General features: G+C 43.4%; 1 long non-coding RNA gene across 1 annotated transcript in view; it reads left to right on the top strand.

The window, feature by feature from the left end:
* The first annotated feature begins 3879 nt into the window (after positions 1–3879).
* Positions 3880–27598, top strand: part of LOC148595498 (uncharacterized) — a 69063-nt gene continuing 45344 nt past the window's right edge. The window contains exons 1-2 of the long non-coding RNA XR_015913133.1: positions 3880–3909; positions 21759–21856. This is a non-coding gene — a long non-coding RNA (uncharacterized LOC148595498). The remainder of the gene's footprint in view (positions 3910–21758; positions 21857–27598) is intronic.

Consider the following 27598-nt stretch of genomic DNA (forward strand, 5'->3'; position numbering starts at 1 on the left):
CCTGTGCCAGAAAAAGAGCAGAAAATTCAGACGTGAGCCGTCCTCTCTGATCAGTATCTGAATATCATCCAGAAAGTGTTCCTTATAAAAAGATAAAAACAGCACTTAGATCAACGACTAAAAAGCACTATTTATTTTCTGAGGATTATATACTGTCTATGTACTAAGTGGTTCCCATTAGTACAGCTTCAGGACCTTTCTGTATTATTCTAGTGGTTTGGCAGTCCATTGAAATGCAAAAGAATGATGCAAATCCTTGCAAACTATGAGAAAGAGCCTGCTAACTACAGAGCAGGATGGACAGGCTTGGCAAGAGAAAACTGAAATGTCATATGTGCCTCCGTGATCCCACATACAGCTGATAAGTCACATTTTTTTTCCTATTGAACTTGGCACTCATCACTTATTTTCATGCTTGCTACTTAACAGCCCCTTTGCACCATCCTCCATGCTCACCCTCTTGCTTTCTTCCATGCTGCTGCTTTGTTTTAAATGCCCCTGCATCTTTTCTTTCTTTCAAAACCTTTCCTGAGAAAAATCCTTCAATATTTATATGCACAGCAACATGCCAAGTCAGAAGCATTTCCTTGTATTCATTAAAATATCCTGACTTTCTTTTTCACTTCTAGATAATGTATAGTTTTTCACCTTGTGTTTTAATTAGCTCAAGTACTTTAAGCCCAGTTATTTATAGCCATGAGAGTGGATTTTTTTTTTCGGGGTGAATTTATTTAAGACAGAGAAAGGATTGCTATAAAGTGTCTGTGATGTCCCTTAAAGAGTAGAGTTCCGACCTGACACTATTGGTTGCAAAGAGTTACAACTGGTGCAGTGGGACAGCGTTTCTACACTTCATTTCAGAGAAGCCCTGTTGGTGGGGGAAAAAAAATAACACAGGAGTTGCAGCTCACGAGGTACTTATGGCCTTTCTTCCTAAGCTGACTTAAGAAGTTGCTTCTCATTCCTGTCCCCTGTGCTGCAGTCCATCTTTTGCCACAACAGCATGACTGGTTAGGTGCTGTAAACCCGATCACTGAAATGATCCGTATTAAAAAGAACCCTTTAAAGCCCCCAAGCCAATAATGCTACACAATACTTTAAGAGCCTAAAGCCTTTATCAGTTAAACTGACCTCCTGGAATTGTGAATGAGAAGATGGACCTTATCCCTATCCTAAAACTCACTGATCATGGGTTCTTGCAGGTCATCTATATGTGAATTACCTCATCTAGTGCTCTGATGCATTGTATATCCAAATTGCAATGTTCTCCTTCTTGGAAATGTGTGCTGTATACAAATTTTCATATGCTCATTGTTCACCAATGAATAAATAGCCTATTCTCTCGCAGATTCTTAGGCAAATTTGCCCTGTGCACTCAGGAGCTCTGGCCATCTCTAATCAGAAACAACCCTACTGCTTACCCTTTCATAACTCCAAACCTTTGAAGAGCAACATAAATGTTAATTAATTAACTCTCACCTCACTCCTCTGATGTAAATAACAGTATCATTTTCCCTTTCTGTTTAAATGAGAATGTTAAAACAGAAATGGAGTGACTTGCCTAAGGTTATGCAGAAAATTAGTGGTAGAAGAAAGATTAGCATCCAGGAATTCTTAGGGCACTTAGGGCTTGTCTCCTGAGGAAAGCTCACTGACACAACTCCTGTGCATTGTTTGTCCCACAATGGCTATTCCAGGAGAGGCCCATGTGCAAGCATGCTATCAAAAGACAGAAAAGTGCTTTTATTCTGGTGCTAATTATGTACTATCGAGGCAAGGTAGTTATTTTGGAATAAAAACCCTCTTGGTCACAGTAAATGCCCACTCAGTAGGCTGTCCTCGTCTAGTTGTTCTCACAAATCTTGTGCAGGTGAGATGTAAACTCTGAACTCTCCTCAAAAAGAGCAACACAACCCCAAACCTAGTTGCTTGTTACTTAATTGTTACGTTTATGCTTCCGCACAAGGCAAAGAAGCGAGTCCTGGACGCACTGAGGCCTGTGAGGGCTCATGACGCTCCTGAGCGTCGCTCCTCTCCTCGCTGCGCTCCAGACCCCGGGCAGAGGCAGAAGCGGGTGACAAGCCCCGCGCGCCGGCAGCGCCAGCGGGACCCTGTGCACTGCTGGATCTGGGCCTCTCGGACCCGGGATTCAGGGAGGGATTTCCAGGGCTGATCTGTAGGGCAGCCGCGGGTGCGGGCCCCCGCGAGGCCCTGTGCGTGGGTGCTCCTTCGTGACCCCGTGGAGATCTCCCTTATCGTATCATCGTCAGACGTGTGTGAGCAATGATTACAGCAGCGGCCTGGGAGCTCACCTGCCACTGAGCCTCGTGAGGAGGCTGGCAGGCCATGGCTTCACTATCTCGGTTGATTTCAGCACAGCTCTTCTAACGAAGACAAATTCTGTAGTTGTGCAGCAGGCTTCCTGACGCCCTAATCACTTCCCACAGTGTCATATTTGTATGCACGAGGGCTAAAAGCCTGTGAGGCCTGGGACTGAAGTAGCCACTTAGAATTTTTTTTCTCTTCATTTATGTAAAACGTGTTGAGCTCTTCAGATGGATGATATCAGTGTATTTTGATACCTAAAGAGTTCCCGTTACTTTTTCTAGATTGCTAATTCTCATTTTTTGGTTTCTTTATCCATCTAGAACACTCCTGCTGCTTCACCATATGAGATAGGAGTGTTTCTGCCACCCCCGCAGCACCTGCTGGAGCCATGACCTCCAGCTGGAGACCCACGAGATGCTCATTACTCCCTGGAAATCCATGCAGGAATCTTTAGAGTATTTAACACAACAGTGCTTAGACATGAGTGATAATGATCCCTCCAGAAGATCCTTCTCGCAGGTCAGCTGGATGCCTACGTGAGCCTCGCTGCTGGCTCTCGGCTGCCCAGACGTTCCTGGAAAGCAGACGCGGGTGAAGCTAGCAGCTGCTCCGTCGCTCCGGCCATGGCCGCGCCGCCCGCTGCTGGAGCGCGGCCAGCACGGAGCCGAGCGGAGCCGCGCACGCAGTGCCCTCGTCCTGGCGGCGGTGCCGCGGGGTCAGGCTCACTGGTTGCTCGTGTTCCCTCAAGGCAAGGATGACCCAGGAAGGCCACCTACAGCTGATGACCCTCAAAACTTTGGCCTGTGAAAGGGGAGTTGCTTTCTTACAAAAAAAAAAAAAGGGAGGTGACGCTGACGAATGTTGATTTTTTTTCCTTCTCCACACTCCCACCTATGTCATTAACTCGCTATCTGAGCCCTCTCCCTCTCTGCAGATTACCCAACACAGTTTCATCCTCCTGGCAGCGAGCAGCTTGACGTAATGCGCTGCGCGCAGCGCGGGGAGGCTTCGCCTCGCGGCGCAGCCCTGCTCCGCGCCTGCCTGGGGCGGCTGCAACGTGATGTAATGCGCACAAGAGAAGTGTGTGTGTGTGGGACGCGGCGGGTGGAAAGAAAAGCCTGAGGTCTCAAAGCAGTCCTTGCTGCTGGGGGACCCTGGTGACCTTGAGAGGTGCCATCGAGCGCTGCGGGGCAAACGGGTGGCTTGGAGGAGCCGGGCGCTCCAGCCCCAAGTGCGTGGGTGCGTGTGGCGGGGGACACCCGCCGCTGACCCGGGCACCTCGGGGCCTGCTGGGCACTCAGGGCGGCCCCGAGGAGGACGAGGACGAGGACGAGGAGGGGGAGGAAGGCGAGGAGCGCTTGCCCGTTGCTGTGGCGACGCGCGGGGGCCGCTCCCGCCCCCTCGCCGGGCGGGCGCCTCTCGCGAGAGCGGCGGCGGGCGGGGCGGGGCGGTGCGGCGCGGGCGGGCGCGGGTTGAGCTCATCCCGGCGCGGGCGGGCGGGGAGGCAGCAGCAGCAGCGGCGCCGCGCTCAGCCCGGCCGCGCCGTGTCGCGCCGCGCCGGCGGCCGCCGCAACTTTGTTGGTGAGTTGCGCCCCGCGCCCCCTTCTCCTCCGCGCCGTTCCCGGGGGCGGGCAGGGCAGGCGGCGCTTCCCGTGTGCGCGGAGGGGAGCTGCCCGGCGGGGACTTGCCGGGCGCGGGCACTCGGGTGAGTAACTGGCGCGCTGGAAGTTTCGCCTCCGCTCGCCGCTTTCGGCGCCCCGCGGGGGCCGGGGCTCGCTGCTCCCCGTGGGAAGGGGCAGCACGGGGGCAGCCCTCCCCAGGCGGGCTCGGGGGCTCTCCCCTCCCCGCTCCGCGCTCCTTTCCTCGTGCGTTGTTCAAAAGCGAAGGTAACGCGCGGGCCGGGAGCGGAGCGGCGAGAAACTCCCCCCGCCGGTGCGGGGCGAAGCGGCGAGGCGAAATGGGTGGGAATCGCTCAACTTCAATGAAGATCTCCTTGTGTAACCTTGGCTACAGCATCGGCGCCGCTCGGGTGCCACGGAGGACGCTGCTTTTTTTTCTTTTTCCTTTTTAAGCCCCCCCAAAATCTCTGTGTTCCTCTTCAGCAATATCGTTTATATACATATATATTTAAAAATTAGTGCATGCATTTAGTGAGTTAGCAGCGCTGCCTCGGCGAGCCCTTTACCGCCGGCTGGCCGGGGCGATGCAAATTCGCTTTGAGGGCGAAGGTGTCGGGTTTCATTAGCTTCCAGATCCCTATGGATGCACTAAGATTGGCACTCGCTTTGGAAAGCAGCCCTTTCATGGAGGTCCTTTTCTTCCCCTCCTTGATTGTGGGAATTAAGCATTGGCATCCTTGAAATTAAAGGCTTAGAGTGGTTTTACCCCTGGGAAAACAGCCCCCCTCGTCCCACGGCCGCTGCCCGTGGTCTGCGCCCGCCGGATAGTGTGTGCCCTCGTGGAAAGTCCGGGCGCTCCTTCCTTGGAAGGAGCCAGCCCTCATCTGCCTTTGGATGGGCTGGTGGGAGAGAAAGCTGGAAGGACCAAGGAAGAGTTTTATGGCAGCTGTAACACACTTGAAGTTGTGTTTCACTGTCGAGGCTTTTATGCCCGAGGCCGTCGGACGTCATGCCCATTAGTAGTCCAAAAACACTGGGAATTCAAGGATTTTCTTCTCCTGGAACTTAGGAAAACATGTTGCGCATTCTATGCAGGGGAAGCTTAAGAGCAACCTTTGAGATTGAAAGTTGTGTGTAAATCCTGCGCGAGATGGGCAGCCGGGAGCTCTTCCCTCTCGCAGGGCAGCCCTGCGGCCGCTCGACGAAGGGCCGTGCGCCCGGGTGCTCAGTGGTGCCCAACGTGCTGATAAGGCACTTAACTCTAGCCTAACTACTCGGGATGTGTTACGGGGCGCCCGGTTGTGGCTCGGAGAAGTTTCTAGATCATCGCCAGGTCACGGCAGAATGGCACAGCAGCTGTGACTTTCTTGCAAGATCGCAGAAAGTTGGGCGACTAAGATGTGCAGGTGGGGAGGAAGGCTCCAACGCAGAGCTGTGCGAGGCGGGAGCTGCCATGGGGAGCAGGAATTCAGCAGGAAATATCTAACTGAAACTTTTCCTGCAGTACAGTGTTTGATTGGCACTTCACTTCAGCATGTTTGGTGCCAGCGTCTGGGCATTTCCCCCCCGATATTTATTTCAAGTGTTTTGATGATGAAGATTTGTGATTAACTTTTGAGTAGCCGTTGTTCTAAAACCATCTCTGAACGTGGCTTCTCTTTTCAAGTTTTCAGAGTGCCTTTTTTTCTTTTTTTTGATTGCATTACAAATGTTCTGCTACTCTCTGCACCGCTTCTTGTCCGTGCGCAGCTTTTGTTGTCTCCTCAGTTTTGTAAATGCATCCCAAGGTTCATCCTTGCGCTTTCCATTTCATTTCAGAATTAATTCCACTGTTGTAAACACACTTTATTTCTAAGATGGGGATATTTTATGTTATTAAAGCAGTTAATGTAGGTTTTGTTCTCCTTTGAAAGCCTTTTGGTTACTTTAATTTTCAGTGAGATCACTTTCTTCCAGCAAAGGAAGATAATTTTGGAAATATGTTGGGGAAAATGAGCTGGGCGAGTCAGAAAAAAGGGTTGAGGCCCATCTGAATTTCCTTTCTCTTTGCTTTTTGCTTTGTCCTGAGGATGCCTATTGTAGACAAGAAAAAAGGCAGTTTTCTCCGTATCAGTAGTTTAATCCTTTCAGCGAGGAGACTGCTGCTAACTATTCAGTTCTTACTGCTACTGGCTAGAAATCCTGGGTACCCTACCGGGGTGAAGAAGCAGCTGTGTTTTCCCCTCATCAAGATTTTGGTCACACGAGATGGTTTCCCTAATGCTGACATTTTTCACAAACTCAAACTTATTCTCATTGAATCTACGTTTTTGCTACCTGCAGAACTGTTATGATCTGTTGTTTCCTTGACTTGCTTAGTTTCCCCCAGACTCCCTTTATTGCTCAGCAGCTCCTTAATTTAAATAGTAAAAGTTGAAAAAGTTTGTTTTCACTGTCTTTGAATATCTTTTTGCATTTTGCTTTGTCTACTTCCTTATCTCTCTTTAGATTGTTTTGTTTGCTTTCATAGGAGTGGGTTTTCTTGAGCTCGTAACATAAGATGGGGTATTTTTTTTTATATAGGTTGAACTGTTACTCTTTTAGCATTTCTTTTGCTGAAGTGAGTTTGCTTATATGTAATATGCAATTAATTTTTAGATTGTTTATGGGATTTTTTTTTCTCTTGGTCTTCTAAAGGATGGAAAACTCTGAAACGTGTTGGTTTATCTTTTTGTTAATAATTTGCAATAATAAGTGTAGTCAGTCGGTTTTATCAGTGAGTGTATGTTTATTCAAAAATCTGTTAGGTCTGACTTAACTGATCTGACATGTAAAAGCAATCATATGTTAAATATCTTTCTGCAAGTGAGTGCAAAAAGTGTTACAGTGCTCTGTATTTTTGTGTTTCCAGGGTGATAGGACTTCAGTGGCTTGATTTCAAGTGTACCTCTCCAAGTAGGAACTTTTAGATAGTCTAATCGTTAAATTTCACTGAGTACAGCTTAATGTTTGAATGAGGGCTATCAAGCTGAATGTTTTTAAAGTGGCTTTTTCTCGACTGTATAAAAGACGAGACAGACTCTGTTTAATGAAAAGACTATCAGTTTTCTCTGGGTTTGGACCCTTACCAGGTGAGGCTGAGTGGCAATAATGTGTTTTTGACTAATTCCTTGTGCTTTTTTATTATTTATTTATTTATTTTAATTTTCAAACAACTGGCAGTGCCAGACTATCACAGTCTCTGAGGTTTGGAAACCCTCTAGGGCATTGCAGAGATGCTTAAACTCATTGCTTTGCTGTGTATTTGAACAGGAGTTCACAGATAAAGTGGTCAGCTGTCTGTTTTCTAACTTGGGAAATTAAATATGAGGTGTTGCTCTTTCTTACATTTTTGAAAGGTGTGTTATTCGAATTCTAACGTGGATTCTACTATGTCTTTTGTGTGCAAAGTGAAACTAAGTATTTAGAAACTTTTATTTTCTTGATGGTAATATTCTTTGAAGAACAGTTCATGGAAATGGGGTTCTTCGTGGAAATTTTTCATAATCTCCTTAGCTGGTGAAGTGTGTGGTCGTGGACTGAGCATTCCTCAGTATGTCTACAAAGGCCCACAGCTGCAAGTGGCCCATGTCCTGCAAACCTGTGCTTGAGCAGTAGGATTGGAGTCAATCCTGGTCAGAACCCATCGTCTCTTTGTAGTGTTGCAGGTGCTGCAGTGCAAGTGTGATGTTTCACATCAAGATCTTTTCTTGTTCCGTGTACAGATCATGCGTGTCTGTTTGGAGGAGCAACCAAGTTTCTGAAAGATGTAGGGTTTTACTGAACCGCTCTGAATGGGGGTTGTTTAAGATGATGCTATGTGGAAGAGTTGCCACTGTGGATGGTGGTTAATGCTTAGGTCAGAGTCCTATGCACCAGGATTTTATTTTTTTTAATGTAAACACATTTTTGCCTTTGGGCTCAGAGTCTGTAGAATGGAAAGAATGTTTTCCTCAGATGGTTTTTTAAATATTAGTGTTTTTGAAGACTGTTTAATTTTTGGCTACCTGTTTCCCCCAGGTAAATAAATTAAAAAAAAAAAAAAAAAAACTACCACTAGCATATATAGGTTTGTTTTGAAATCAGATTGCTCTTTGATTCCTTATGGTTTGCCTTTGCTGCTCAGAAACACCTTGGTGATTTCAACTTTATTTATCTGCTTATTGGCTAACCTTTTGAGGTAACTTTTTCAAAAAAAACTTTTTGAAGTTTGTAGTGCCTCATTTTCCTCTTTTTTTTTTTTTTCCTTTTTGAGAGAAACTTACTGATATTGAATTTATAGATGGACTTGCATCTTAATCAAATAGTTTCCAGGTGAGCCTGGTATGTGTTTTGTCTCCCCCAATTGTTGTTGCTATAATGGATTTAAAAGAAATAAATCACCATCAGGGCTGCACCAAAGCACGGATTAGAAGTTGAGTGCAGCTTTAAAAAGTTGCTTTTTGATCATCATCTCTCCAGTCTTTTTGGAAGACATGGCTGCATTTGGTGGGCCAGGTTGGTGTCATTTCTGCTTTTGTAGCCTGGCCCTGCTCGCTGGCTGGGTCTCGAGCCACGGGGCACGGTGAAGGCACTTTAGGGCACCATCAGCTAAATCAATTGTGTTTTGACCTTTGAATTCAAATGACAGGCTTACCGTGTGCTGATGCAATGTGAAAGGGGATTAATACAGAACTCTTCCTTTTATAGCTGCAGATAAATATCTGTAAAGTAACTGCTGTGGTAGCAGAACTTCTTACACGCCAGCTGTTCGTGTCAGTAGCTCTGATAGATATCCTGGGCTTTTTTATTAGAGCCAATGCAAACGTTTCTCCCTAAGATTTAACAAGTACTTTTAAACATCTGTATATTGCTGATTTGACCAGAAGTTACATAGTCCTGAGAATATTTTTCTTACTCTTGGAACTTTGTAATGATAATTGAAATTGTATTTTCGTATAACCTGTTGTTGGCTTGTACTAAGTTCCTTGCCTTCATGAACGCTTGGAAAAACCTGTGTGTGTGCCTGTCGCTGTCCTCTGAAGCACTCAGTGCAGGTCTGTGACAACTTGTGTTTTAAGAGGGGTTGTTGTTTTATAGCTTGCTTTCTTTTTCAGAAAGTTAATCCAGGTCGACCTGGATTATCTGGGAGGCCTTGTCACTCAATCTCTGCACTGGCAAATTATTTGGCAAAGTAAATTTCTGGGTAAAGGTTTTGGTAGTCAAATCCCCAAATCTCCACGGCTAGAATTTCAGCAATGCTATTTCAGATGGGATTTAGTCTCCTACAGAGGATGTTCCCCCTCACAAATGTGATTTGTTGGTTTGGACCCTTATGACCATTGAGAACTAGATCATATCTGATGAGCTTCTAGGGGGGAAATTTCCAGTTTAGTTTCCTCCAGAAGAACTAGAGTTTATGCACACCCAAATTGCAACAAACTAAAATGTTTAGGAGAGTGCGTAAGCAATGGAGAGCTGCTCCAGAGATTGTGGTGTGTCCCTCCATCCCTGGAGACTTTTAAAATTTAACTGAGCAAGGCTCGGAGCAACTCGATTCGCTTGGAAGTTTGCCCAGCGAGGAGCAGGAGATTGGACTCCCATCCAGCCACTTGCTCTGCACTCACTTGGAGACTCTGGGCAATGCATTAGGTGACAGTAGCCGGGGGATTTCTCTAAGTGCGGTGCTCTTCAAAATGTTGATGCAGATTAAACTGTCTTTTGAAACATCAGAATGTGCCGGTGGCAGAATTTTTGTGGCGGATTTGAAATGGTGTCTCCTTTGGTTTGCAGTACCAGCAGTGTCAGGTTATTGCAGTTCCCTAATTTTGGCTATCAGATTGCAAACCTGTAACAGGAAACCTGATTTCCTTTATCTGTGAGTGCTCAAAGGGAGGAAGCTTATTTTTTTTCTGTGAAAGGCCAGTGTAAGAGGAAACATGCACATCTTGGACTCTTTTTTTTTTTTTTTTTGAACAGGGCCACAGCATAAATCGTAAGTTTGCTCTTGCTGAAGAAATTGCTTGGGGCAGAAGTCAGACTTTTTTTCAGTGCTGAAATGGGACCTGACTTTTTCTGTGCTTTAGAAGTGGGCAATTGGTGGGCAGTGAGACTTTAACTGAAGGTTTAACAAACACGTGTTACTGCTGCACAAAACCCTTGCAGCTTTTATCTCTGATCCAGCTGAAAATCTTTTTATTTTCTTTTTCTAGACAAGTCTTCTCACCTTCTGAATTCCCAGTCCGGTTTATTTAATGTTCTAAAAATGAATGTTCTGCCCGGTTAAGCAGGAAGCACTGCCGTTTTTTTTCCTGTATGCCATAGTCTTTAACAACCAGTATTTTAATTGAAATATTTGGTGCTCTTTTGGAGGTATCATTATTTGTGCTTAATAGAAGGTGATACTAGACCCTACCAAATAAAGCTGAAGAGGATCTTCCCCGCTTCTGCTGGAGGCGGTCAGGGTTTGGAACGCTGTGTGTTGGTTTTGTGCAAATTGGGAAGGCCAAAAGGGCATTTTGTACTTTCACCCATGCTGGATGGCTGCGTGACTGTGCAAGGGAAAGTCATATTTTAACCTTCTCATACCTTGAAAATAAACTTTTTATCTTTATGAATGACATGACCCTGGCAATGATTATTTTCTTTGCAAATGTATTTAACGGCTTGTTGCATGAATCATGATAAAATAGTTCAGTAGACACTACTGTATTGATTATACGGGAGCCTGAATAAAGACTGAAACCTGATGCTTTCCCTTAGCTTTTGCTAAAGCAAACATTTAGAAGCGAGAAAAGCAAGGAGCTACGTATGCAAAAGCTATTTAGTTTGTCCTTACCCTGGGTGCTTTTCTCATTACTCTTCCCCTGCCCTTCCTTTGCAGTCGCTGAAGAGGGCCGTGCTGACAGGAAGGCAGGTTTTAAATGTCCCCCTTGGATTTCTGCTTTGTCTTGCGCGGCTGCCAGCGACCTGTACTTGACATAACTCTGGAAATTCCTGTGGCGTCCTGAGTCCAGTGTTGTTTACTGCCGTGCCATTCAGAAAGGCTGCAGGAGGACCAGAAGAACCCTTGCTGGATTGTTGGAGTGCCTCTTGTCAATACCCACAGGAGAAAAATGCAAACATAGTCTTAAAACACGCTCTTGCTTCCAAAACAAATGTGTTTGTTTTTTTTTTTTTCCTGTTTTTATTATTTTCTGTTTTCCAGCTAGACTAAGCCATAAGACCTGCAGAGCTGCATTTTTATTATGCACTAAAATTGTCAGGACTTTGTTTTAATTTTGGACTATTGTAGTTTACTTCAAGCCAGAAAAAAAAAATAAAGTTAATGAATATGCTAGACAAATTTAGAAAACAAAAAAGAGGTTACTCTGTCCTGAAGCGGCGCTGTGAAAGATTTGGGAAAGAACATTCAACAGTGCTGTGGATTCCAATTTCTACCTGTATGTGTATTGTTGATACAGTAATGATTTTCAAATCTGTTGTTAATTTAAAGCATGTTTTCAGTAAAACAAAGGTATGATAATAAATAGTAATTAAGTATTATGAGGGATGCTCATCAGTTGTATTTTAGCAGAAGTTTTGGCCATTATTGGGTGCTTGCTGGCATTGTTAAATCTCAGCTTTTTGTGTGTGAGTCAGTGCTCACCTGCCTGAGCAGCTGAACTGGGGTGTTCCATCCGTGCATAGCTGAGGTATCGTTTTGTTCTTGAGTCTTAAATAGAGTCACTTGCCTCAAACTGCCAACGACTTCATGCCTGCCAAAGGCAGGAGTGCAAATGCTGCGAATGTGCTCTTTAAGTGATATAATACCAATCTTCTGGAAATTGGAAAATGCAGTCAATCCAGTTCAGAACAACATAACAGTGGTGCAGAGCCAACAGCATGAAAAAAAAAATAGTATGTAAGGTAAACTGTCCCCTTGTAGGTGTTCAGAGGTGGGAAAAAACGCCCAGAGTTAGACTATCTGCCCAAGCTGACTACCTGCTGGGGAGGGCAGCTTTCCTCAAATTTGGAGAATCTACGCTTTATTTAAACAGAAAACGCCAAATTATGTATTGCAATTGCTGTATAGGCCCAATTCTGTTACTGTCTAACTTTAGGTGAGAGGTTTCTTCATATTCCTGAGAGAGAATCAAGTGACAGGCAGGCCTCACAGATTGATAAAAGGAGAGAGATTACAGAGCTGTTGAAGGAATTTGTATTTTTAGATAAAATTCTCATTTCGTCTTTCAGTTATGCATAACAGGAAGATGCGATTAGGTTATCGAGGACAAACTTTAAAGAAAAAGTAGATGAAGCAGAAAGTTAATACACAAATTTAAAATTAAGTAGCACTTTGGTCTTTTTTTTCGTTTGAAATAGATTGGAGGGTAGCGGTAGAAACACTGGCACAATGATGCTGAGTTCATTACTTCTGACCAGCTTCTTATGTCTGAGGGCTGCTTTCTCCGGAATAGACTAGCTTCTCTGCAGGCCTTATCAGATACAGCTAAGACCTGGCTTTGTATTACAGCCATTTGCAACAGCAATGGGAGGTTTCCTGCAAAAACTGTTAGTAAACAAAGACAGGTATTGACTTGAACACAGCTTAAAGGTTTTAATTTGTTCTGGCTTGAAGCTTAGCTCGGAATTAGGGATGGAACTTTATTGCAAGTGCCAGGTAAGTGATAGTATTTTATTTTGCATGGTCCTTTGTACTTTTTACATGGAGAAGGAAAGAGGGTTTGTGGAGCAGTGCTGCACTATTTCAGTCACATTTTACAGGTGGCAGTAAAAAACTCATGGCTCTGCTACAGTGTGTGGGTGTTACATGCATATGCTTGCAACTAAAGTAGTTTAATGCTAGCTTTTAATAGTACTTTTGAAAATGAAGTAATTATGTATGCACTATAATGCAAAGTACCCTTAAATAGTGGTTGGTTTCTGTATTACACTGTTTTCTTGTTGTGGATAGAGGAGGTACAAAAACCTCTCCATGTTAAAGATTCAAAGCATTCTGACTGGGTGGGAAAATCTCTCTCTTTTTTTTTTTTTTTTTTTTTTTTTGCATTAGTGCTGAGTGACTGTTCGTTTGGCACTGTTTCTGGCTTAAGACTGGCAATAGCAGTGGATATCTTGTCGTAGCCCTTCTTTGGCATCACCTTTGAGCTTTTGAAACGTATGAAAGCCTCAGCAGGGCTAGTAATTTGAGTACTGTACCCTGGGTCATCAAGGCAATATGTTGCTTGAACACTGTTTCTGTGTTCAGGACTTGGAACCAGCTCATTAGAAAACCACTGCTACCTTCAGTTGGTCACCATGTGAATTAGTCCTGAATGTCATTGCGATGAGTGTATGCAGTGGTGGTAAAACTTCTTGTGAAGCTGTGTTGTTGTCATATGTTCGTGAATAGTTGCACTGAAAAGTTGCTGTCTTGCCCTGAAGAATTGCCGAGTGCTGAAACTCGCCCTTGAGCTGTAGCTCCCCTCGAGGACGGATCATCTGACCTGTCACCCTCTGCTGTGGGAGCGCTCTAGGTAGTCAGAGATCTAGCTGCAGGCAGGAGAGACTCTTTTTGCAGCACTATATGGCTCAAGAGTGCTCTCTTCTCAGACTCTTTTCTCGTCATGTGGTTGAAGAGTGTTTGTCCCAATCTCATGATTCTGTGCGAAGAGGGAAACTCTGCTCTGCCTGTTGATGGGAGCTAGCGGGGCTGTCGTACGGGGGCCTCGCGTTCCTTCGCCGCGTTTGCCCACGCTCCTCCTGCTCCCTGCGAGCAGTCCCCAGCCCCGTGGGCCCTGCCGCGCTGTGCCCAGCGCTGTCTGAGGCCTTCTCAGCAAGCCCGGGGCAAAACCCGGCCAGGGAACTTGCGGGTGGCTTAGCAGCACGGGCAGGAGCAGCTTGGCGCTCCGACCGGCGCGCTGGCCTTGCTGTACCGGCTGCCACAGCTGTAGCTCCGTGCGTCTGCGTGGCCAACGGCAGCGCCAGGGCGGGTTTGCGGCCTGTGCCCGGCTACGTTTACGGGCAGCAGCGCAGCCTCGTGCGGGAGCTGGGGATCCCTCCTGCCCGGGAGCAGCGCGGAGCCGGGGTGGCCGTGGCGCCTCTGGGTCTGGTGTCCGCCCGGCAGCTTCAGCGCGGAGGTCGGGAGATGAGCGGTGACAGCGTAGTAGGTGCTGTGCTCCGAATTAGAGTAATAGTGGAATAAATTGCTTTGGGTGTTGGTCGCCTGCCTCGCTTGCTTGTGCATCTGGAGCCGTAGCAATAAAATAAGAGATAGCGTCTGTAAAATTGCAAGAACGAAATGGACTACACACAAAATGAGTTAACAAAATGCTTACTTATAAGTTGTTGTCAATTCTAAGGCCATCAGAAATATGGGTTAAAGTATCACATCAAGTCTGCGTTAATATCCTTGGGAAGGATTTTATTTAAAAGCTGCATGTGAAGTACTGCCTGTCTGCACTGGAATTGCAGCCCGTTCTCCAGTCTCTCTGCAGACAGTTTCTCTTTCTAGAGCTGGTGAATGGGCCTCACATGGTGCTTGCTACAGCACTCTTCCAGTTTTTAGTTTTAGCCTAGTCCTAACGGCTGCATGGATGATGTTCTTTAGCTTAAAGCGAAGCCTGGCTACATCTGTACCTCATCTGTTTGATACTTAGCCAAGGGATGCAGGGGCTGCGTGTGCTGTGTGGGTTAAGTGGTGGGGGAGGTCTCTCTGGCTTGAGGTCCATCAGCAGAGGGAATGAAAAAGGAGCCTTCCTGACTTGGAGAAGATGTTGCATCTCATGTACTTGTAATGCTTTTGAATATTGCAGAATAAGGCCGCGAGTAAATCGGGAACATCAATGCCATCATCGTCATCCGGTTCTGTCATAAAGTCGGCACCTTTGTCAGCCGCTCAGCATGAATCAGCAGGCAGCGTTGGACTGCAGCGCATAACACTTTCCTCTACTCTGTAAAGGAAGAGAGAAGAATAGCACAGAGCTGTGATCAGTTGGGGGGCAGAGGATGCAGTAACGCAGCCAAACCTTTGTTCGTAGCACAAAGCCAAACTGCTGCGGTTCAGTGATACTACGAGTAGGGCCTCAGGACTTCCAATGCGTGGTAAAAAAAAGTGTAGTAAAGTGTAGTGGCAACATCATGCAAAATACAGAGATTTTCTAGCAATGACTGTGAAACCATGATTTCAGTCAAAAATGGTTTTCAGACAACTTGACAGGCACTCGAGCAAGTTTACTCTTTAGTTTTATTCATAGGTTGTAAATAACTTGAAGTACTATTTGCTTTTGTTCAGCACTTGCATGATTAAAAGGGTATTTGGCATGTGTTTTGCAACCACTGTTGTCTGTAGCTATGGAAGTATGCTTTTTAGATGTGGTAAGCACTAATCTTCATTATATTTATCTTTGTTTATGCTCATTCTTAATGCTGTGCCAAAAACAATGTCTAATTCTCTAAAGGAAAAAATAGTTCATCTCTAGTGAAGTAGATTTTTCTTGAATTCTCTTCAAGCTTTTTTGATAGAGACTTTGTTTTGTATATAAATTATTTTAATTGCAACATAAAGAATGTGCTTTTTTTTCATCTGTCTTAGTAGACATGGCTTGGAAATTGCATATGTAAGCAAGTTCAGGAGGAGATTCAAAGTTCCCAATAAATGAATTCCCAATTTACCATAAGCTACTATTTATGTTTCCAGACATGAATTGGTCTTATCTCTTAAGTTTTTTTGATCTTTCATTAAAAATTTGGGAAAAAGGAGAAATGTTGGGTTTTTTTTAGGCTTGTGACAAAGCTTTTTAATTCCATGAAAAATTTGGAGATAGGAACCATTGGCATCTCCTACTTGGCTGAAAACTAAGTAGTGTCCTGGATTTTACTATATTAAAAGATGCTTGGTGGGGAGTTCTGCTGTTGCAGTGGTGGAAAGCTTCTAACAAAATGCTTGGGAAAGATATGGCTTCAGATGCAGGCTGCTTTTTTATTTTCAGCAGTTTACAAGAATATTTTCATAGGAATGCTATGTATTTTATATATATATATATATATATATATATATATATATATATATATATAGAAAAGTAATATTTTGAGTTTTTTTTGTTTCTTTTAGTGTCCATCCATCCTTCCTCGTACAGTGTTTTAAAGAGGAGTGTCCTCTGTTTACATTTCCTACAAGCTGAGGAGTCTCTCCGTGGCCTGGTTATGGGGTTTCACTACTTTCGTCTGTGTTTATGGTATGCTAGTGCCTAGAGCCATGATGCAAAACCCACACAATACGGTGCACGTATAGCTCGGGTTCTGCGCACGGGTGTGGATGGAGAGACTCTCACATCTCATGGAGCTCACTCTTGCTGACTGTGCACGTTCAGCTGAATCTTGGAGCTTGCCTAGTCCAACCTCCCTGCTCCAAACGGGGTCATCTGCAGCACGTTTACTCGGGACCTTGTCCAATCAGGTAGGATGGAGATTCCACAAGTGCTGTGGCAACCTGTTCCAGTGTTCAACCATCCTTTCAGAGTTACTTCCTTATGCTTAAGCTGATTCTTATCTTTTTAAGCTGGTTTCTGATGTTTAACATGTTGCAGTTGTAAGTTCTTCTGAACACTGCCTTAAGCACTGTGCCTTTTGAGTCGGAGAAAAAGATTTCTGAGGATGCTATGCAGGAATTGTCTTTCACTGATTGATTTTTCTTTGTTTCTCATGAGCTGCATAGCAACTGAAAGTTAGAGCTGCTCACTGGATATCTTCGTTAGATAGTTAAACAGAACAACAGATTTACTTTTTGATCTACTTACCTGATAGCGCACTTTGCCTAATGCCTTGTGCTTTGTGAGAAGCTTCTAAAGACCGTCACATCCCTGTGACCTTCCTGTGTGTAGAAGCAGGTGACATAGCCTCTCTGCAGGTGCACAGAGAAAGGGCCTCCCTGCGGCCAAATATTTGGCTATCAGTATTTGACTACCTCCAATGAGGAAAATTTTATCCTAACATGTAATTGCTTGTGGGAATTGCATGTCCTTGTGGGAACTTCTGTTGTCTTTCTTTTCAGAGGTGTTTAATGACAGGATGAGTTTAGTTGCTGCCGTGACTTCCCTTGAGGTAGGTGTAGACAGCTCTACGAGTCCCCCTTCCCTCCTCAAGCCTTCCCTGGATAACGGGGCCCTTCCCTTCAGCTGGGAGAGGCAGAGCACTGACTAGCACTGCAAGGCAAATACTGCACATCACTCTGTCTTCCCTGTGGTTGGTGTTGATGTATTTTATTCCAAGATGTGAGACACCTTTAGTTACTCTTTTAAACATATGGCTTGCTTACATTGCCTAGCATAGAATAGGTTTTCTAATTTGCAATCAGGTTTGAGCTTCAGGCTGGTGGCATGAAACCAGTATTTTCACGAGAGAGATGTAATCCATATATTTCTCTGCTCTTTGAAGTTTTTTCTTCAGGATTGCAGTGGGGAGTCAATAGTACCTCATTTTAGTTATTTTGCCTATTTTTTCCTTGCGTGACATGGTAAGTTGGTGTATATTGTATTCCTTGAACATAACCATCAAACAAACCATTGTGGTTGTCCGAGTTTCAGTGGGAAAAATGAATTTTCTGCCCGCTTTATTCCTAGTATTAACTTCCAATGTATAAATTACCATTTGTTTGATGTGCCTGCAAGGATGCAGTTCATATTTTAGTGTGTAGTAGTTAAAATCAATAAAGCTTATGGCAGAATAAATGTCTATGTAAGAAATGTGGAAGCGGCTCTGCTCGGAGGTAGTGAGTAGGGGAAGGAGGTGAGGGGAGAGGAGACCACGAATAAATCTCTGTCCAGGGTGACCTAAATCCTTGCATTTGGTAACGCTTCCAGTTACAGGACTCTGATTTTTGTCAGAGCCCAACTTCAGCTAAGCCTTGTCAGGGCTCAGGGCTCAGTTGTGGTTTTGGCAGCGGTGCCACTTGTCCCGAGGGCTTCATTTGCAAGAGACCCTGTAGGATTTCAGGACACGAGGACAACTGGGCTTGCAGCTTTTACTTGTCACGGCAGCCTTGTCTTTAACCTCCCAAGGAAGGATTTATCTGGGGTAACTGCATCTAATTGAGCCTCTCTTGCCTACCTTTTCTGTTAGACTGATGCAGGGTCATCATTGATGGGTGAAGAAATATAAACTGTGCATATTGGAATGATTCTATGCTAAATAGATTATTATTTTTATCTTTAAATCTGCCATGAAACTAAGTGGGACATAACACGAAGCTTCAACCTCACTTTCCTGTCTGCTGCAGCTTATTTTTTCTAGCATGCGGAAGGAAGTTTTTTTTTTTTGGTCACCTGTACAGGATAAACCTATTTTTGTAATGGACCTGCAACTTGCTTTCTGCAGTTACAAATTACTTGTACAAGCTTTTGCTGAGTGCTAATTTCTAAGCTAATGATCTGTCTTCTGAAGCAACTTGTTTGTAAGTAGTCTATGTTAATACTTCAGTCAAAGTTGCATTTGAGCAGTTTTTCTTTAAACTGTCCAAGTAGTAGATATCTCCTTTTCTCTTTCTTCCTTCCAGTTCATTCTTAAGCCAGCTTCACGTTAACGTGAATTTTCCTTGCTGTTCTTATGTTGTCACCTAAAGAAAAGGATACTCCTGTGTTCACCATTACAGACTTCCAAAAGTCTGAAGCTATTAAATGCATTACAGACACTTCACTGTCCAGAAGCTTCAAAAGTAACACTGGGTGTAAACAGGCTTCTTGGCCAGCATGGTAGTATAGCTAATGGCTGTATGTTCTACTTTTTTAAAGCATATTTCGTGAGTGGGTTGTTTGTTTGTTTTTTTTTGTTTTGTTTTGTTTTGTGGTTCTTATTCCTAGCCTTACTTAAAGTAATATTTTTACCAGGCTCAGTTCAAGTAGAACTCGGACTTGTGGCAGCCTTCGTTTTTGGTTGATGCACCTAATCCACAAATTTCCAGGAGAAAGCAATGTTGCATATTTGGGCAGGGAATCTCTGTCTGCCTTTAATTTATATGTAGTCAGTGACTTAGATCTAGGAAGCTGCAAAGGGGAACTATTGCTCAGAAGACAGATAAGCACCTGCTAAAAATTGCAGTATGGTGAAGTTGAATTATCTTTTTTTTCCCCCTCTCACCTTTAAGTTCACTATATATATATATTTTTCTCTGTAAAAGTAGATAATGACAGAATAATAGAATGGATTAAAAAAAAAATTCTTTCTCCCAAAGTTGGCTTTAGGATAGAAGTTTGCCTATGTTGGGCAATGATGCAAAAGCTGCATCATTTGATTTCTTCCTTCCAGGTGTGGCCTAGACTGGATGAGCACCTAGTGTGTGCCCTGATGGAATTCCTGGGTTAAGTTCAATGATTTCTTTTGCTGAAAAGATTAAATCTGGAGATCTTGCTACTTGCATTTGCATTTCACTGTATGTGCAATGCAGGTTTAATTATAGAAATTAAGCCTACCTTAAAGAAACTGCAGTGAAAGTGAATTCAGACAGGTCTCTCTCTAGTTCCTTATTTTCCAACTGGCAAATGCAAGGAAATAATCTAGCAAAAGCACTAAAAAAAAAAAAAACACTTAAAAAAGGGAAAGAAGGAGAAATTCCTTGCGCTGAAGCTCTATGGGCATCCCTGTGCACCAGCAGTGCTGCTGTCCCCTGCCGCGCGCTCGAGGAAGGTCCCGTGTGTCCCCCCGCTGCCCGCGCACGCGGAGCCGCTGGAGCAGGAGCAGCCCCTGAGCCCTGATGAGCAGGGAATGCCCTCCCCGTGCGTCCTGCCTCAAACTGCTAGGGGTGCCTGTGCTCAAATGCTTGGCACTTCATAAATTTGTTATTTTAGTTGCTCTTAACTTCACCCAACAGTAGTCTAAAACTCGTTTGTGGCCTGGGCTGCAGACGCTTTTTTAAAAAACCTGAATAAATAAGAGATTATTATTCTGACTATTTTTTTAATTTTACTTTACTTTTTGGCTAGGATTTGCACTATAAGTTTATGCATACAGGTTATGTACGCCTATCTATGGAGATGTGTTATTTTTGAAGGTCTCTCTTAAGCTGATGCTTTTGAAAAGCAGTGTTCTAGTTGACCTCGATCATCAGGTTCATTCTTTGACAGCTCTTTCTTTGCATTTTCTTGGTCAGAGAGAATGTTGTACAGTTTGTGCTTATGTGTGTGTGGCTTTTTTTTTTCCCTATAATTTTTAGTAAATAGTTAAGAGACTGTTGCTGAAAGCTTCATCCCCCTTCACGTGTGCGATTCAGCTGTGGGCAAGAGCTGAAGCAATAATTAACTGAGCCCCTGGCTGGTGCCCAGGGTGGAGGGGAGAAGTCCATGGGCGAGAGGAACGTGCTGCTGCCGATTTCCAGCCCTGTACAGGCTTGAGAGCTGCTATTAAGCAACAGAGGAGAGAAAAAGTTATCTATTTATGCAAAAAAAACCCATCCTTATGCAGTCACTATATATAGGAAAAGTATTAAAAACTAATATCAGAAAGTGCATTTCTGTTACAATCATATTTCTGTAGTTTTACATTGAGGTTGACAGTGTTTTTAGCTACTTTTTGTGCTCTGTGATAGAGACTCTTGAGTTATGCTGGGGCATAAACATTTCATGCTTCGCACATTGCCAGCACAGAGTTCTTTGCAAGAGGCACACGCAGTTGGCACACTCTAATAGATCCTGGAGCGCTCTGTGAGGCTTAGGGTTAGCTCACTTTCTGTTGGTATGATATGAAAAGGTAGGAGGATCACATCTTAATAGGTTCATGCTTAATTTTCTATGTTAATAGTATACTGAAAAATAGATGAAATACATTTCTCTGTTCTAATACATGACAATGAGATCATTTGGCAAGATTTTGAAGAAGAAAATACTTATTTAAAAGAAAAAAAAAACTCTTGTGACTGGTGCTTCTTTACTTCAGAGTAAATAATACTGCTGATATTTGGTTTCCAGAGGTTGGGGGAGTGCCTGGATTCCACTGCTGCCAGGCTTCTTTCCAGAGGCTCGATTGTAGCTTTTTGGTAGAATATTTGTGTCTCCTCGACCTCTCTCAGACTTCAGTAAAAGTTAGAAAAAGCCTAAGAAATACTGTTTTTTGTTTCAGTTTAGAATAATCAAAAGCCGTCGATGCACTTTTAGATCTTAGTAGTAGAAAAGGTGTGTTTTTTTTTTTTTTTTTTTTTTTTTTTTTTCTTCTTCCTGCAAGTAACATTCGGAGAAAAGCAAACTCATTCCAGCTTAATGCGATGCATAGAATATTTTATGCCGTAAAATACTGGTTTTGGTTGCTTCTGTAGTAGTGGGTTACTTCTAATAATTATTTTATTCTGCTAAGAGTTCACCAGTTATTTCTTTTAATCACGGCACGTATCTAGCTAGGTCTGCTGTCCCTTTAGTAGAGCTGAATAGCTCAGAGCCCAGTTCATCCTGTGCCTGTTTACCTTGCTGTTCTTCGTGGGGGATCAGGAGGGGTGACTCTTTAACCAGACAAGGGTACAGACGGGTTGTTCAGTGACAGAAGGATCCTGCCAAGAGGGCTGTCTGTGTTTCGAACGAACTGAATTGCTCCAATTAATCTTCTTTTGTGTGGCCGAAGAAATATTAAAGCATGCGCTGCATCCGTATTTAGACTTCACTTGTAATTTTATTCAGCTAAACAGCTTGTGCCATGATACAGTGAATTGCTTATGCTGCAACTGTGGTTAAAAGCTTCTTGGGCAAGGTGCTCAGAAAGGAGGAAGAGGACAAGTTTAAAGTATTTATTTTGGAGAAAAAAAAAAGTTGTCTTGAATCTGCTGTAAAATCAAATTTCCCACTTTTAATGTTTTAGGTGAAGAACTTTCTTTGGACTTGCTCAGATATTATCTCTGATAGCAATGGAATTCTGAAGGTTTTCGTGAATTTACACCCAGGAGAATTAAGGAACAAGTAAGTATTGACTCTTCAGTTGCATAAACTTTGCTTTTGTGGATATTTGGCTGCTAGTCTTAAGTTTTTTTTGATAAAGTTTTTTTTTTTTTTTTCCCCATCTTCTTTTGAGATATTAAAGTATTTTTTTCTGATCATTTTTTTTGAAGTGCTATGGAAAGCTTGCACTGTAAAGAAGCTTTAGCAGAAGTGGGATTGAGAACAAAACTTCCTCTTTTCAAAGACTTATTCCTTGTTGTATATAACTAAACCATGTCTGGATTTTGTGTGATATTTCAGATGATATATTTGCTTCTATGGTTGTAGTTATAGTTGATTTGCTGTAGCTGGGTGTGTGTTTCTTTCTTTCTTTTTTTTTTTTTTTATAACTGTTTTCTTCTTGGAATTCTGAGTTTAAGGACTAAAATGAAATAGCTTTTCTTCCATCCTAAAATACATCTTAGGAATTTAGAATTTAGAAGGAATTTAAAATCTGGACATGATGAAAAATGATCCTTCTAGGACAAAATTGACTCGGTAGAGTGACTTTAGACTTTAAAGCTCTTCTGCTTCTACCAAAGAAATTGTAATTACTGCAGTGCAAAGGTTCTGAATATAGGTTGTTTTACATGCTAGGATGGATTTGGCTTAATTTTTCTTAAACATGAGGAATTTCTGTGCTTGACTTGATGGAGCAAAGGAGAGTACATTGCCTGTGTGCAGGTAGATCTTTGTGTTTAAAGCAAAGCCTTCTAAGGAAGAGTAAGGGTGGCTTTATGTATATTTGTGGCATTGCAATGAAGGCAATAGTAGCTAAGGTTTTCTTTCTTCCAGTTAATAGTTTCTAAACAACAAGCAAAATGGTAATATCATCTCTTTTCTCAGTGCTGCCTTTTGAGGAGTACTGAGAGTTTCTTCATTGTACTGAATTCAGGCAGGCTTCCTTGAAATGATTTATACTTGTGTTTGTCTTTATCTGTGGTCTGTGCTGCTTCAATAGAAGTATGTTTTCTGAATTTTCAAAACCTTTTAGGTAATTGCCATCTAACCTACCCAGAGATACCCTCATTAATTGCTAGCATAATGGATGGTTATCTTTCTGAATGGTAGTGAGCCGGTTTTATATGACCAAGGGAACACCACATGGTCAAGATGGAAAGTTATTTTTGACTTGTAGCTCTAGCTAGACCCAGGGTTGCAAAACCTGCTTACATGCAAGGTTGTATTTCATTTGTTTCCAGTAGTTTTTTTTGGTGTTGGGAGATACGTCTCCCAAAGCTGCTTGTGGAGAGCCTAGGAAGGGTATTTACGAGTTGGGTAAGTACCTTTGATGATGAGCAGGGTGCATGGCTTGTCCCATCTCGACCTGAAACGGCGTTGTGACGGGGCTCTCTGCTGGTAGTGACAGACCAGGGCGCAGTGGCTTCCTCTCGCCGCTGGCTCTCGCTCCACGCGTCCCTCCCAGGCCTGTCGCTGCAGCACAGGTCACCGAGTCGGTTTGCTGCCTGCATCCTCCCCTCGTACGCGCTTGCGTAACTGGGAGAGAGCAGACGGGCAAGAGCCGACACCGAGAGAATTGCTCATGAAACCACATCCTGAAAAGAGTGGGGCAGCTAAAGCTGCCTGAGCCTTTTCCCTGAAAGGTCAGCAAAACTCATAAAATACCTTGAAGAGTAACTAGAAAATTGAAAGGGCAAAGGGACTCACCTAAAAGCCAGAAAATTAATACAACTTTTTGTCCACGAGACAAGCAGAACATAGGTTGTAACAACAGCAGCCTTCCCAAGTGTAGCAAAGCTCTACTCTTGTAGTCGGAGACAGCTCAGGGCCACGATGGTTCTTCTGAAATTCTCTTGTTCCTCTATGCTTGTGTTCACTAAGGCTGCCAGGGGCCTTGTGGGACCCTGGGAGTTGGTGTGAGGCAGGCTTTTCACACAATAAAAGCCGTTGGATGAGAACAGTTATTTAAGTTTTAAGCTGCATTTAAAAATGAAATATATAGGTGTCATTCTTTCATTCCCCCTTTTTGTCTGTTGAAATGCATCACTCCTTTTCTTTAAGGTGAAATTCTGAATGGAGGGGATGAACCTATACAATATTCTTAATTAAACTTAGCTTAAATTCTGCTGTTTTCTCCGCTCTTACTCAGCTCTGTTAGAACTACACAGGTATGTCCCTGCCAGGGCTATTTATGGCATATTGCTTCTGTCAGTGCATTCCAACAGGTGTGTTGGTTTTGTTTTTTTGACATCCATTTTGCAATGTAGTATGAATACAAGTCTTTACATCTGTATTCCAGTCTAGTTCCAACAAGTTTCACTCCAGCAGTGACTGGGTTGAGGTTTTGATGGAATGGCTGTTTGGCAGCCTCTGTCTGTAAACACTCCAGCACTTTCGGCACATAATGTTTGGGGCAGTCATAGAACAGTTGCATAATCTGAAATTGTGCTTTATGAATATGAGATGATTATAAGGATTGAATGTATGTGTGAGAAGTTGGAAGTTTGTTGCATGAAAAATAATTTCCTGTTGCTCCCTATCATGCTTTTTTTTCATGTAGCACTTGCAAGTCCCCCCCCCCTTTTTAACAAAATTAAAAACTTTGATCTTTTAGAATAAAGACAGGAGAGTGTTATGATAGCATTCACTAAAAAATAACATATATCCTTAAAGCAAAGGAGGAAAAACACTTTTTTTTTATTCTGTGAGGGTGAGTTAATGGACAGAGTTGTTTGATTTAGATACTTTTTAAATTGACTGTTCCTTATGTGTCAGCTTTGTAGGCTGTTAAACCTAAGCCCTAAATGATGCTAAAACTGACTGGCTGTTCTCCCTTTTCTCTGCTGTTGGGAACCCACGCTTTTCCCGCCCGCTTTGTGAATAAAAATATCTCGGGTTCTGAGCCGGGTGAAAGGTCTCTAGCCCCCTACCCCCCATCTCACTTGTAGCGGTAGGAATGTGTGGCTGCACTGGGGAGGGGAGTAATAAATACTCTATTAAAAACAAGTTGTTTTATGGTGTTCTACAGACTGCCAGATTTGGACAGCATGGGTGTTGCATTGCAAACGTATCTTGCATGAATTTGTCCTAGGAATTCTTGAATCAAACCATGACATTTGGCCTCCATGTTATTCTGTGACATGCAGCTAGTTAGGTGTTGGGGGGAGCGGAGGGGAGAATTCTCTTAAAACTTTGTTTTTCAGCTCTAATCATTTTATTGGGATTTTCCCAGCCCTCGTGTTGGGTGACAGCATAGTTAATCATTTTCTGCTTGTGTTCTTGATGTTGTTCTTGTTTTTAATGGTCTCTCTCTTATCCCTCCAAGGCTGTGAGTTTCTGGTAATTTTGTATGGAAGGCACATCATATCTCTGATCACTTGTCACTTTTCACTCCATCTTTTTAGAGTAATATGAGCACAGTGACAAACAGTAATCAAGAACAGTAATCTCTCATGGTAGATTGTGATATAATGATGCTTTCTACTTAGTTTTCCTTCCTACAGTATCCCAATTGTTTTCATTTGCCTTTTAGTTTTGTGGAAATTGTATTTTCAGTGAACTGCCTATGGTGGCTTCGAAGTGGCTTCTATGGGGGTTAACCTACATAACAGACTTCATATTTATTGTTTTTCTTTCCACATTGTGTTTTGCTATATTTAATAATTTTTATAAGACATTTTGTTTCACAATCAGTCCATCACTGAAAATTTTCTGTAGCTGTCCACAGCGAGCTTCATGCTAGGTTATTTAGAGTAATTCTGAGTCTGAATAATCTGAAAAATGTGTCTTTGCAAATATTATGGAAAGCAGTGTATCTGCCCATTTTTCTCACTTGGAGAGCAATGGTTGTTTACTAGTACAGGTCCCAGCACAGATCCTTGAGAAAGGCTATCAGGGCCTCATTCTCTTCTGTCCTTGTTCTCTCCCACCTTAGCATGTGTGAAAGCTGATTCCTTCTGCTCAACACCTATTTCATAGCTGTTGTTAGGTTATAATTCCCGACTGACTTTTCTCTCTCATCCTTATGATAGCCTAGTTTCTTAAAGACCCTCTTGAGGACCTTGCTAAAAGCTTCTCCTGAAACTCCATGTGGATGACTGCCCATGCCAGATGGGTTGCATCGAATGGATTATGTGCGCTCATTGTGCCATACAGTGAATCCCAAGTGGTTAGGCTTCCCTCTCGGAGAATGGGAATGCTTTATTTCCTGTATCGTAAAGCAGCGATGCTGCTCATCCTTGAGCAGGCAGGTGAGGTATGGTGAATAACAAGGGTACCTCCAGCAGAGCCAAGAGGCACTCCTTGTAGTTGTGGCAATGGCATGACATAACTCCGGATGCGTTTTGACCTGTTGTATTGTGTCGCCTTGAGCCAAGCGGCCGCGCGGCAGAACTGGAAATATCGGCACGAGGCCGGTTCCCGCCGCCCAGGGAGCCCTCAGCGCGGCGCAAACAGCCCCGCGTGGTTACCGTGCCGCACGAGCCTGCCTCGGTGGAGGGCTTGGAAGGAGCAAGGAGCAAGCTCTACCCGACAGGTTCCTTTGTCTGAATGCTTCAAACTGGTGAATCAAATACAGCAGAGGCAGCTCTCTGGGAGCCAGGAGGCTGCACAAGTGTCCCCTTCAAGCTGCCTTTTGCTGGGGTTGAGCTGGTGGGAAGTGTCCCCGCTGTGAGCGGAGACAGGAGCCTCCATGACCAGCCTGGTGCCGATTCACCTGCCGGGAGAAGGTGCAGAGAGCTCCCTTGGGCACGGCTGATGGGCAGAGCTGGGCGATGCAGAGGCATGGGCAGTATGCCTGCCTTGAGAGCCTAAATACTCATGTAGAATCTTCTGCAGTAGTCTTCAAGAGCAGCTGATAGGCACCATGCTGCCCTTCAGCAAGGAAGGGATGCTTGGAATAATTCTGGTTTGTGTTCCCCTTTAGAAATATTTTTGAGCCTACTGGATTGTGTTTTGAAAAAACTTGAATGAGGCTCTGCAGTTTGAGATTGCCAAATGTAATGCTTGTGAAATAGTACATGAATGAGTGATTTGTGACTTGTACAGGAAGTTTCCCATAATTAAATATTAGTTCTCTTGTTTATTTTGACATTGATGCTTACACATTTCTGACAGTGCTGCTGTACAAGTGGTATTGTGTGGAAATGGTCTGGAAACTCCGTGATAGAGTTGTTGGGAGGGAGAGTGAAACTGTCAGGTGACCCTAAGGAGCTGAAAATCATCTGTGAATTAACTAGGTTTAACCTGGAAGTTGTTGAGAGGCAAAATGGTCCCTCTGGATTACAAGTCTGCAATTGCTTATTGAGGCAGCTGCTTTCAGTCAAGGCAAAGCTTCAGAAATGACACGCTGATGTGTAGATGTTGAGTAAAATCCCCACCACGGTTGATGAGTATTTGTTGTATTTTTATATGCAAAAATAAACAGTTTTTCTGTGTGGTAAGAAGTTGTGCTGCTTTATACAGAGGACAGTTTATTTCCTGTGAGAAACTGCAGAGTGAAGTCAAAAGACTTTGACACAAATAATTTTTGTTAGAAGTAATTAAAACTGTAGTTGTATGGTGGTAATTCACTGATAAAAGAAGAGCTTAAATCTATTTCTTTTTGTAATAAGCTTAATGTAAGCAGGTAATTACAGTATTTCCATTCTATTTCTCCAGTCCACATCCATTTCATGGATGTGAAAACAGAAGCAGTGTTCAGGATCTCAGTGTGCCGTGTTACTGTACATAATGGACTATCGAAATAATTTAATTGTTAAATGG

This window comes from Tinamus guttatus, unplaced genomic scaffold (assembly GCF_059628265.1).
Source record: "Tinamus guttatus ecotype Peru unplaced genomic scaffold, ASM5962826v1 Tinamus_guttatus_pri_ptg000089l, whole genome shotgun sequence".
In the NCBI taxonomy this organism is placed as follows: Eukaryota; Metazoa; Chordata; class Aves; order Tinamiformes; family Tinamidae; genus Tinamus; species Tinamus guttatus.